Source organism: Lampetra fluviatilis, chromosome 7 (assembly GCF_964198595.1).
Source record: "Lampetra fluviatilis chromosome 7, kcLamFluv1.1, whole genome shotgun sequence".
In the NCBI taxonomy this organism is placed as follows: domain Eukaryota; kingdom Metazoa; phylum Chordata; class Hyperoartia; order Petromyzontiformes; family Petromyzontidae; genus Lampetra; species Lampetra fluviatilis.
The window spans coordinates 8,206,324-8,218,960 of record NC_136281.1 but is presented as its reverse complement, the minus strand read 5'-3'; the positions used below and the strand labels follow the sequence as shown (position 1 = coordinate 8,218,960).

Here is a 12,637-nt window from a genome sequence, read left to right as displayed (position 1 = left end):
GCACATCTGTGATAACCACATTGGAGAGTCATATAAACTGCAAATTACTCAATTGTGATCATACATAGCAAACTCTGCCCCCTCCTACTGGCTTACCGCCTGTTTGTAGGCCAGATGTTGGATCACCTTGTGCGCACAGCGACAGCTGCCCCTGGGGGTGCCCTTTCAAATGCGTTAAGATGGCATGTGATGTACGTCACTTACCACTTGTAAGGCGCTCTGAGTCACCCTGGCTTAAACGTCACTGTATCAAAAACGAACCGTTATCAGTAATATACCCATTGTATATAACTGCAGCCCGGAAATGGTGGCTAGTCACGTGGTCTGTCATCCAGCACTGTGAAGACAAGGGTGTGTAGATCGCACACATTTTGTGAAACTCTATTCCCGTGAGTGTCTAGGTGCAATACCCGAGCTCACCAGGAGAGACAGTAAAGCAAGTGGACTAATCAGCATTTGTTTCCATTTGAACGAGAATATAGCGGTGCCTTCTCGCACATGTGTGTTTTCTCTGGGTGCTCTAGTTTCCTCCCGCTTGTATAGTAAACACTCATTACTTTGGTTGAAAACATTATTAATTAAAACCCCAATGCAGGATGCTCTTAAGCAAGAATGCAATGACTCAGTATGGTTCTCCTAGAAAAATAAGTAAAAATATATATATAAATTAATTAATTGATCGATGTTAATGTATGTATTACTCATAAGGTAACAGCTTTAAACATTTGAAAATAATTTAGCCATTTTAACAACTTATTGATATACATGGGGCATGGTGGCTGAGTCGTCAGAGTACTTGGTTATAAACTTAGTTGCATGAATTTGAATCCCAGCCATGTCTAACATCAGTGGCACGAGATAACTGAATCAGCACCCACCCCCCTCCCTCCACGCTCCCTTAATCAACTCGCACTGACCCATGTAGTGAAGTATGGCAAAACAAACTTGAATGACTGATACAGCGTAGGGAGGTCTATATGCAGCAGTGGACTTACAAAGGGCTTTAAAATTATAATTATTAGTATTATTACACAGCACAATCAAATAACATTGAGATAAATACATCATAAACAATATACAAGTACACTGCAGTATATTGGGCTCTATTAGTTCACAACATGGTAAGTCATTTGTTTGATTTCAATGTAGAAAATGACGTCTGACACAGCAACATATTGGAGAATGGTTGCTGCAATTTAATACAAGTTTATTAAGTGAGGTAAATAAAAAAACATTACAGATGGGGTTTGAATAATATTTGCAATATTTGCTTTTAACTTCATGACCTCATAAACTCAAAGGGCACAGAATATTTATGTAATTTTTCATGAAGTGTGGAAAAGCATTCCTAAACGCATCTCCAGGTACCATTCATTAGTTACTTCCTTTTTACTTCAGATAAACACATTTTCTTTTTAAATCGTAAATATTACGGTGTTTTATTTTTACTAAATATATCTCAAGGACCGTAAAGAGACTTACACCGTGTCAATATTTCATCTAGTTTTGCTACAATACAGAAATGTATTTAATGTAACAGAAAAAGTACACTGCAGTTAAATATAATGTGTGTAGGACTGGGCACCGAGCCAAACTCAAGAGGGCATTTGACATCCACAAGAGGCACGTACCCACACCATATAAATATGCCCTTTAAAGCTCAATCACATTCATGTTGTTCCACCTATTATTTTCACGGTACATGATGGTTTTTTCACTCCAAATCTAGCCCTAATTAACGTAGCAGTTCCAAGAAATGCCTTCCCATTCTAAGAATAAGTGTGCCTCATCAACTTTAATCAAAACGTTCTGTTTAATTGGATATTTATCCCAAAGTTAAGAAGCAGTGGCCCCATGCAGGCCTATTTAGTGGATACATTGTTAATGAAATGTTAATGAAGTTACTTTAATTTATTATATCCCATGTCAGCAGTATGGAGTACAAAGCCACGTGGTATATCTTATTACATGAAAGCATGCACTGAAAGAAAGCTTAACAAAAATTATGAACATTTCATGGATCGCTAAAGAGTTAGTTTGCATATACTACAGAAGCATTATTTAAAATAAGTAAGCATGAATATTCAATGTGAAGTAAGTGGCACTGCCAACATCAAAAGGGAAAAACAAATTAAGAAAATTGAGGCAGAGTTCTACTCCGGGAGTAAAGACGTAGATTAAGGCGAGGGTCTAGGGTTACCTCATGTCCTGGTTTTTCTGGGATTGTCCTCTGTTGAGGTAGCTGTCCTGGAAAATCTACGTCTTCCCAGAACATTAAAAGTCTCTCTTATTGTCATTTGCGTAATAATCCGCCACTCGAGACAGTTTTGAGAGATATTTTTCTTCCCATGAAATGTCTCAGCTTTTGTACCTCAGAGGTGACAACCTTCATAGTGTCAGGGGTGAGTACTGTCGTGCGATGTATTTGTGGCAGGTTTGGTTATGCTTAGGCATGATAGTAGGACTGGGATCTCGTTGGCAAGTATGGTCGACATTTTACATTCCCAGATATTATTTATTTTTGGAGTTAACAGCACACCTGATCACACCTCCAATTATCACGGCTGGCTGTGTACGTTGTGAAATAAGTTAAAAATAATACTGATTTGGCAGATAAAACCCCAAACTTTTCCTTATAATCAATAACAACTTTAAATAAATGTATCTCAACCGTTTACCCATCAAGTTGGCAGAGCGAGTGGCCCTCAATCAAAAAGTTTCAAGTTCAAATCTTGGCTTGAGGTTGACTCAGCACATCATCCGTCTGGGGTCGATACAATAATACCACTTTTTGGGAAAGTCAACAGTTGTCCTTTAGGAAGACTTGCCAAAAGAAATAGGAATGTCCACCAATGGTGTTAGGGCTGTGATCAAGAGATAAGCACTACCTCAATACTCATTGAAGCAAAAAAAAATGGTTTGAATTTTTACAGAATAAGAATCATTGACATTAGTTAAATAACAGACACAAAGGCATCAATGTGAATTTGGCTCTGAATGAGTATTATAACTTTACAAAAGTGGCAATGCACAAAACCAACTGACACTGAATCCAACATTTAGATTATGTAGTTAATAAAGTAATCGAGTTTTTAATCTAACAACATTGTACAGCGCAAAGTTAAACTTTAGTTTATCTAAGACGGTTGCCCTGGGGCCACGGATGGTAGCAAGCTTTTCGGGGGTGTTGCATGAAAGATTCTCTAACATAATAAATAATGCCAATAATGCAAATTATGTATCCAGGAAGGATGCTGCTGTAACTGTTAGCAACACGGCACTTGCAATACAAAGGCCACCGATTCAGTCTCCTGGCGTGGCAGTTTAAACAAACACAACGCAAAATAAAATAAAATCCTCCCCCCCCCCACCACCTCTGTCCACACCGCAGTCAAAATGGGTCGTATGCCACAATTAGCCGATTGGCAGGTCACGTGTGGTGGGGTAAAGTGTGGGTATACGCTTGCAAAACAACCTTGCCAGCATGATAAGAATAGGCCAAAATGCTATCTTAGAGGGGGTTTTTCTCGACCTCCTTTTAGTGGAGAGCCTTCTGCCAGCAGTGGCAGGAGAAAGAAATTCAGAGGCTGCACATTTACTATTTTATTTACCCAGGGACGCCTCACCGAGTCTGAAGAACATTTCCAGGTGGGTGCTGCATTGGGGTTGCCATATGACAGGAAAACCAGAGTATCTGCAGAAAACCCACCACACATACGGGGAGATAGCATTCGTATTTCTGCACAGATAGATGCAATCCACAGACTTAGCTCAACCAAGTGAGTGGACCAAACCTATCTGTGCACTACACTCGGTCCTATGCTGCCATCTCCTGGCAACCAGCATCCATATACCTACCACACCTCGTCTGCACTGTGGTGGTCACCCATAAAAGCACCAACCAGGCCTGGCCTTCTTTAGCTTCTCAGCTCCATTGAGATCGGGCGGACTTAGAGTGATTTGGTCGAAGGCGATGGTCACATTTTTGTACGTAGTTGTTTCTCAATGACCTTAATTTCCAGTAAGATTTTTTTTCATCGATAATGGTCGAATTCCTAAAAATGTAAATTCTACTGTGGACTCATTAGCATTTAAAAATAATGTTAAACACTTGCTTTTGGGCTTAACTACATATTAATTCAGAAGTGTTGAATAGGATGCAGTATTGACAAATGCAGCCATTGACCATGCATTGAACGTTATAATTCATAAAGATGTTGTTATTACAATTTAATTACAAGGGATTTCATTGCATCTAGTGTCACATTTTTTAAGAAAAAGTTTAGGGAACATTTCTTAAACGCATGTAATAAACTGGGTTTCTTATTTTTATTGATTATGTATTGCCCTATAAAATGACCTCACTAAAGTGTGCATTTACTAATATATAAAATAACTTAATGGTTAATTATTCACAAATTCGAAATTCCATATGCTTGCTTATCACTACTTTTAACTCCAACATCGTCATCCTGATCGTCATAATAGAGGTTTGTTTGGGTTAGATCACGTAAATATAAACGTGTCATTAAACCCGCCACCACCTGACACAGTTGTAATTACTGGTGAAACATCGTACTCGAATTGTAAATGTTGTGGGTTTGCTCTCCAATACACCAGTGTGCTGAACTAGTCACTAATTTGCATGTTTTATTTATGTAACAAACCTTACCAATTAGCTGTGTCGCGTAGTGACGGGTTTAACAACACATTTATATTTACGCAATGTAACCCAAAACACCTCTATTGTGGATAATATTGGTCACGAAAGCCTACGTGTTAAAAATTAGCATCATACTTCAGCGCCTTATCACAAGTGCCATGCCAAACACAAAACTTAATAAGGATTACTTCTCGTAAAACATCAATGTTATCTGTACCCTGTACTCTATTTTTTTCCTGATTGGATCTAGACTGCAGGCATAAAAGTGTATTTGGTCTAAAGTCCCATTGGACTTGGATTACTACCTTGTTACTTTTAACATGATGGCACCTACTCATCAAAGAACATTTTTTCTAGTTTAAGTGAAGCTCTTCAGAGGGCAGCTCATCAGTGAGTACCTTTGCTAAGTATCTTCGTGTATTTATCACGATTTTTGTTCTCTTTGTAAACCTCATAGTCAATTTTTGCTATGTTCACCCTAACTTTTGAGTGATCAAGGCATCCTTGACAACTGCATTTTTCAATGTCCCCACCTATCTCATTCAGTTTGCTTATAAATTATGAATTACTGTCTTGGACATTCTGCACTAATACAACACGTGGCCACTGCAATGTACTCAACACCCTTGTCAAATTGCCAAGAGGAAGGGCATTGACACTGCAAAAATGGATTTAGTCGCGTGATGCTTACCCTTTCCCCTGTGATTTTCACTATTATTTAGTAATGTGCGTCCATTGGGTATCATTTAACGTATGCCTTTGCTATAATTCCGTCAAAATAATAATTTTATGCAATTGTATGATATATTACCATATGTTCAGCTTATAAAAAAAATACGTTGAATGAGCCAAATCTAAATATAAAAGTGGACAGTGTACTAAAATAATCTGGGATTTAGGTCACTTTTCCCTGTTAATATTAAACAGGGCGTATAGTGTTAGAGTGCAGCAGCGCTTACATGAGCCAAGCAAGATAGATCACGCCCGTCATCCAGCACTCTAGAGGCGAGCCCTGGTTGATTGCACCAATTTATAAACCCTGGGCTGTGCGGTGACCAGGAATTGGCAGTACAGCAAATGGATTTAATCCAACTTTGATCATTATATAGGCAGAGCTCGCCGAACGCGGGGGTTACGTTCCTGGAAAATGCCGTATTGGGCGAAACCGCATTCGGGAAAATGAAAAATGATTTGCGTCCGTGGGTCACCCCCTTCCTCTTTGCTTAACTAATCTCACGTGACATCTGCTCTTATCATTGTACTAAAGGATGCCGAGTTACTCTCCTTTCCTTGTGTGTGTCCACTCTTTACTTTTATTTATTTGACCTCAACGCAAAACCCCCTATCTCCATTCCTCTTCCCGCACCAAGGCGCTCACGCCCACCGCTTGCCCCTGGTACTGAATTACCAGCCCACCTCTCAGCCTTAACAGTATTATGTGAACGTTAATGATTCGCCATCTCGGCGTTTGCCTTACCGACATCCTCAACGGGTGGACGGCGAGATGCATGTGGCAGTGTGTGTGAATATTTGCGTTGCGCTGTTGCGCGTGTTGAGTGTGTTACATTTTAATCACACGCAAAAAAAACACACAAACAGAGGTGGTAAAGAAATCGTTCACACAGTCGATGCATTCACACCTTCCGATGGATACCGCACTCTCACAGCACTACCTTTCGATGCGGAGATGAGAATCTTCGCAGTGTCAAACTGCATAGAGCCGAAACATAGCCCCGGGTGTTCTGGAAAACAGATCTCATACATTTGATAAAACCACGTTGGGCAAGGTATTACGATATACACTTACAGTGAACAAACGTGTTGGAAAGCATTACGAAATCTATACATTTGCATTTTTTTTCTCCCTGGTTATTACTCAAATCTTATTTTATCCATGTGACTACTGTTGACACATGCAAGCATATATATATTACTGATGAAGTAACTTTACAAAAGTTTGAATGTCTTTACCTGTACTACCACAAGGTGTAATCCTAAATATTACATGATGAAACTTAGATCTGCTGATTCTGGTATTCTCTTTTTATTCCAAACACCAGACGTTGTTCTATGGGAGACATATCTTTGCAGCCAGACTCGGTTCATTAGGGAATCTGAGTATGCTACACTTTTAAATCTCGTCTTCAAACTCAACTGCTTTTACCGGCTATCTCCATAACTAAACTATATGTAAAGCACTTTTACACTTCGTACGAATTGCGCTATAGAAAACGAGTTTATTATAATTATAGAGTCTTCGGATAATATACATTCGTCATATGGGGTAATTGGCATTCACACATTGCACTGTTAACTTTCCGATGGAATTTTTAGTTCACTGTTTAAGTACGATAAGTGGAAAAGATAAAAGAGAATATATTTTTATACCGACTTTGGTGGGATTATATACAGTGTTTCTTCTAATAAAAAAAATGGAAGGTTGAGAGACGTTTAATAAAAGCAGCTTTAAAAGTGTGACTACGACACTGTGTGTGCATTAGTGTGTAAATGTGTGTGTGTGTATGCTTCATCTGTACATGTAATGTAAGGGAGACTTCAGAATTGTATGTTCCTTTTTGAGAGCTATGAAAAATGTTGTGGTCATATTCCACTGCATCATAGGTGCATGTAGTTTGGTTTGACCCATTTCAATACAGTAACATAACAGCAGGTACGTATATATAGTCATTCAGATATCATACTGTAAAGTGTAAATTAATGTTTATCCACACTAAACTAACGTCAAGTGTATTATAATTAATAATGGGAGACATACTATATACAAGAATAATCTGAATGTTATTTCGGGAATTGGACCACATTACTTGGCATTGTTTTCTCATTAGGAGACCTTAGGGTTATTTTTTTTCCTCAAAACTGTGGGCATCTAACTGAATCACTAAAAATAATGAGTTAATTCCCTTTTGTATGCAGTAATTTTTCAAACAGTGATTTCCAGTTGTGGTGGAGGCTGTTAGCATTTTTTTTAAATGTCATAGAAAATATCATTGGAGCATATGATATATGTATTGTGAAATGTAGCAAATCACACTTTACTGCCAAATAGGAGGTAGTCAAACACTATAGTAAATAGACCTGCATATATGGTACTGCGTTTCCCATTGAAATTACTGGGGTGTCAATACCCTCCGTGGCAAACAGACAAGTAAAGTGTTATATATTTTTTGGTTAATTGGGTTAATAATATGAATTATGCACATTGCAAGAAAAAAAGCTTAAAATATGCACAACTATATCATCAGCCATTGTCTATCCACTGCTGGGTGAAGGCAACCGCATGTCCTCACCATCCCCCACAGTCTAGTGCTACTTGAATTCATCTCACTCCTGCACATCAACTGAGATCATCACTCCATCTCCAGAGTTGTCGACCTCTTGGAAAACGACATATAATCATTATAATCTCCATATATTTAAAAGGCAAAGTTGTGATTATGTGTGTCTGTTCAAAATGTTTAGCGTACTTCCCGACATGCAACAAACTTGAGATTTGCCATGTGGGTACTTTCCAGACTGTACACGATGAAAAAATTATATAAAAATACACTTTTGTATTTTTTTTGGGGGGGGGGGGGGCTCTGCGCTACGAACCCAGCGATCCGAGTTCGATTCCCGCTCACGGCCACCACCGGTGACGATTATTTGAACCGGTCCTGGGCCTCCCCTAGGTCGACTCAGCCTCAAACGAGTAATTGGTGTGGTGTGTGAACATCGCCACTGGGGAGACAAAGGCGGCCGGGCGTGGTGAATCTAAGTCCCGGGTAGTAAAGCTAGTTCATGTATATAAATTACAGCTAAAACATCCAATGTAAATACGAAGTTCGTGAATGTAGCTATATATTGTTCGACCATTAAACATACAGCATATAAATTGTAGCAATATTGCAAAATGTGTTGGGGTGGACTGGATTTGCAAGCAGGAACGTAGATTTCACATTCATTAGCCCCCCCCCCCTGACCCAAACACACTAGATTCTGGGAAGCAGCAGGGAACTGAGTGATTTATTGGGCCTAATAAGATGCAGTGGCTGTGCTTTGAGTGATTGCATAAATCTGGCAGGTGGCTCACAAGGGCTTCAATCTGCCAGGACTCCACTGACCTTTAGGGCACGTCCTTTGCAGAGCATGATAAATAGTTGGAATTAAAACAACTAATGTGCTCCATTTTTGTTGCCAAGCAAAGTAATCGTTCATTAGTAGAATATGAACCGACTGCATTGTTTTGATTTGCATGCTCCTTATGCAATATTGGCACGATAAACTTTCATTATTTCTAATACACACTAGGTCTATGCAAAATCTTTAATTCGCAACTCTAGATTAATTGTGCCTGTTGCTTATCTTGGCTCAAGACCATCCTCATGATTACTGTATAATTATGACTCTGCTTGTTTACTCCGGGATGCAAAAGAATATTTATTGAAAAATGTGAACACTTTCCTCATGAGTTAAATTAAGGAAGGAAGCCTGTCAAAATGTAAATCAGGCCTACAAACGTTCAGCAAATAGTAAGATAATTGAATGTTGTGCATGAGCCCAATAACATATTTTTGTATTTTTATTGAGCATTAGTATTGCAATGTCAAAGCAATTTATTGGTGATCTATGATGTTTAATTAGATTTTCTGGAAGAATGGGAATAGGTATGCAGGGTTAATTGATCATGAGTTTTATGAGCCTTTGTTAATTAATATGCGCAGAATGACCATAGTGTTCATAAAGACCAAAGATATGTAATATATTCTAAACTAACTTCATTGCAAAGATGTTATTGGTGGATTATAAAATTAGTTCATTAAGTAACATTCTGTAGCATAGAGAATGCCACGTGAATTTGAATTTTCTATAAAAAAAAAAGATATGGAAACATATTTCCATTAACTAGTTATTAATGTGAAACTTTATCAGTTACCATAGAGTTAGTTAACAAAAAATGCAGCTCCTGTTAGCATATTAATAAATGCCTGAATAGAAGCAGTGCAGCTCCATTGTCAATCAACTGCTGGATGAAGGCCTGCTCAGACTGTGGGTTTGTTTGCATTTCACCAAGCTGCGAGTGCAAAGTGATGAGGCTATAGCAGGTTCAGAGTGCAGTTGTGTGAACTGCTCCAACCCCAACTAAACACACGGCACCATAAAAACACACTACTTGTATCACAGAAAGTGTCTCCAACTTACTTTAGATGAAGCAACCGGGTTAATTCCATGTGAATACTCAATCAATTATCTTTTTTTTTACAATTTAATCTCAAGTTGAAGTCAGGATTTAATTTTTCGTTCATATCAGCACATTCACCCAAACGTGTCACATTTCATAAGTCAGACAATGGTAAAAGGCAAAGGTGGAGCCCTGTAATTACTTGCTTATGCCACTGCTGGTAGAAGTGAGCTATAAGGAGCCCCTTTAGAGGGTATTCTGCCTACTCTTCCACTGTGGCCAGACCTCTCAGAAGGCTGACAATAGAGGTTTAAAATAAAAAATGTTTGTAGAAAATAAATGATAGAGCATGCTCTGCTGGATGGAATTGGCGACAGCCTCATGGCAAGCACATTTGTTGGACACTGTCAGGAGAGCTATTCGGGCAAATGATAGCGTGCTTGCGTTCTCCCATGAGCCATCATGACCCAGCCAATCCGTTTTGCAGTAGCTCCCTGAAATTCTCAGTGGTTGTAAATGGGGAAAATAGTGACAATTGTTGGACTGAGACAACCTGAGCCAGTGTTGTTGTAACAAATGGATAGTATAGGATTCATGAATGGAAAGCCAATGCAAAATAATTGGCACGCAACATAGTTTCATGTTTTTTCAACGACAAAAAAGGCGCACAAGGTAGTTGAAACGTTATGGATTCCTCAGCAATTGCAACAGAACTGGTCGTGAATTGAAGTAAATAAAAGACAAAATGTTTTGTGAGAATCGATAAGTTATCAAATATAACTTTCCCAGGTGTTATTTATCAGGAAGAAATGTGAAGTTACTTCACATAAGTGCGTGAAATGTTTTTATTATTTTTTATACATCTGTTTATGGTTTTTTTTAAGATTGATATTAACTCACTATCTGTTTTGACACGTTCAAATATTCCTTGAACATTAATATATCACTTCAACATAATGTTACACAATTTACATGTAGTTTGAGCAATTAAACTCAAGATGTGAAAGAAACTAAAACTGAACATATAGCTGATGATCCGTCCAGATCTTGCATTGTCATTTTAATTGGATGTTGACGTCTTCTCAAGATGGCAAGACAAACTGGATTGCAGTATCTGTTACACAGTTACATTACCAGAGCTCAAGGTTAACATCTAGCACGATTTCCATTTCGAACTATTTCTATTCAACCGCATACACTTTTACAATTGAATAGTCTTAAAGGATGGTGACATGGCCCAGCAGGCCATTCTGGCGAGTCACTGCAGCATTATCCATGAAACAACACGCCACCCATTTCACAGTGGACGATACAAAGGTAACCTGACGTACTTCAAAACGAGTCGACCATTGTGTACCGGCATCATGGTCCAGATTATCCAAATTCGAAAATTGACCTGGAAGTTACTCAATTGGGACTACACGTACTAATGTCGCCGTCTACTAAACGAAACTATTCATTTAAAATTACACACATTTTTATTTTACCAGGTAAGGCCCACTGAGCTATATAGCTCTTTTTTCAGCAGCAACCTGGCTACAAATGATAGCTCAACGAAGTGGCTTATCACGTGGAAATATATAGCAGCCAAATACCCTAAAAGGATATTAATTCTAAATGTGGCAGGACAAACCAAAGGACCCAGAGAAAAATCCACACGACCACGGGGAGGACATGCATACTCCAAATATACAGCAAGCATCAAGGTCAGGATCGAACCCACGCCCTCCTGCATACCAGGCAGGGCAGTTCACATCTCCCCACCGTGGCGCTCCACAATGGCAGTGGAATTGTTGCAGACTATGGCTGCGAAATATCCTTGTGCTGTAAGAATTGTGTGAATAACCAAATCGAATCTATTGTTGTTATTATTATAAAGGAGGCGATTTTTTTAAACCCCTAGACAATGTCATTTTAAACATGGATTTTAAACATTTTTACCAGTTACTCTGGTGGAGCACAATGATTGCAGAGTTTGACTCTAGCAGCTATAATAATCCCCGTAAATGCACAACTAAATGTCCGTTGCGATTTTTTATTTGTATAAACACATTAAGTGGCACGATTGTACACTCACGTAGAGTAGTAATATTAAGATTCTGAATTGATTAAACAGTAACAAATTGATGTACTCGCAAAGTAAGAAACGCTATATTTTCTTATTACCACCAAACTGTTCTAAATTCACAACAAAATCCAAGACTTTTCTGGAAATCGTTCAACTCAGTTGAAAACAAAGGAAAGCTAAATATTCTTCCAAAATACTCTGATTTTATGGCAAAGAACTGTTCGCGAAACAAGACATTGCCAACGCATTTAATTTTCATTTTGGATCAGCTGGGTATATCTTTGACAAAACACACTGGAGTAAAATGTATCCGAATACACCACTCTTCACATCACTCACTTCTTCCTCTTCACACACCACCCCTAAAAATGTTAGTGAGAGTCATCGTCCATAGTTCTCGTTTAGTCCCATATCTGAACTGGATGTGTTGCATAAGCTCGCATCAACGAAGCATCATCCACGGGAGAAGAAGAGTTTTCCTGCATTTAGACTTGTGGCCGTGGCAGATCTTATTTATAAACCTCTCGTGCATATTTTCAACCTCTCAGTTACCGAAGGTATCTTTCCACGAGAGTGGAAATCCGCTCTAATGACACCTGCATATTTGGAGTTTGCATGTTCTCCCTGTGGTCAGGTGGATTCTTTATCCAGGTCCTCTGGTTTTCCCCTTCACATTTAGAAACATGAGTCTATATTTTTTTTATTATACTGGTAGGAACCTCCTGGT

General features: G+C 38.7%; 1 protein-coding gene across 24 annotated transcripts in view; it reads left to right on the top strand.

Annotated features, from left to right (window-relative positions):
- Window positions 1-12,637, top strand: part of LOC144933525 (neurexin-1-like) — a 290,872-nt gene that overhangs the window by 117,156 nt on the left and 161,079 nt on the right. The gene's annotated exons all lie outside the window — the stretch shown is intronic.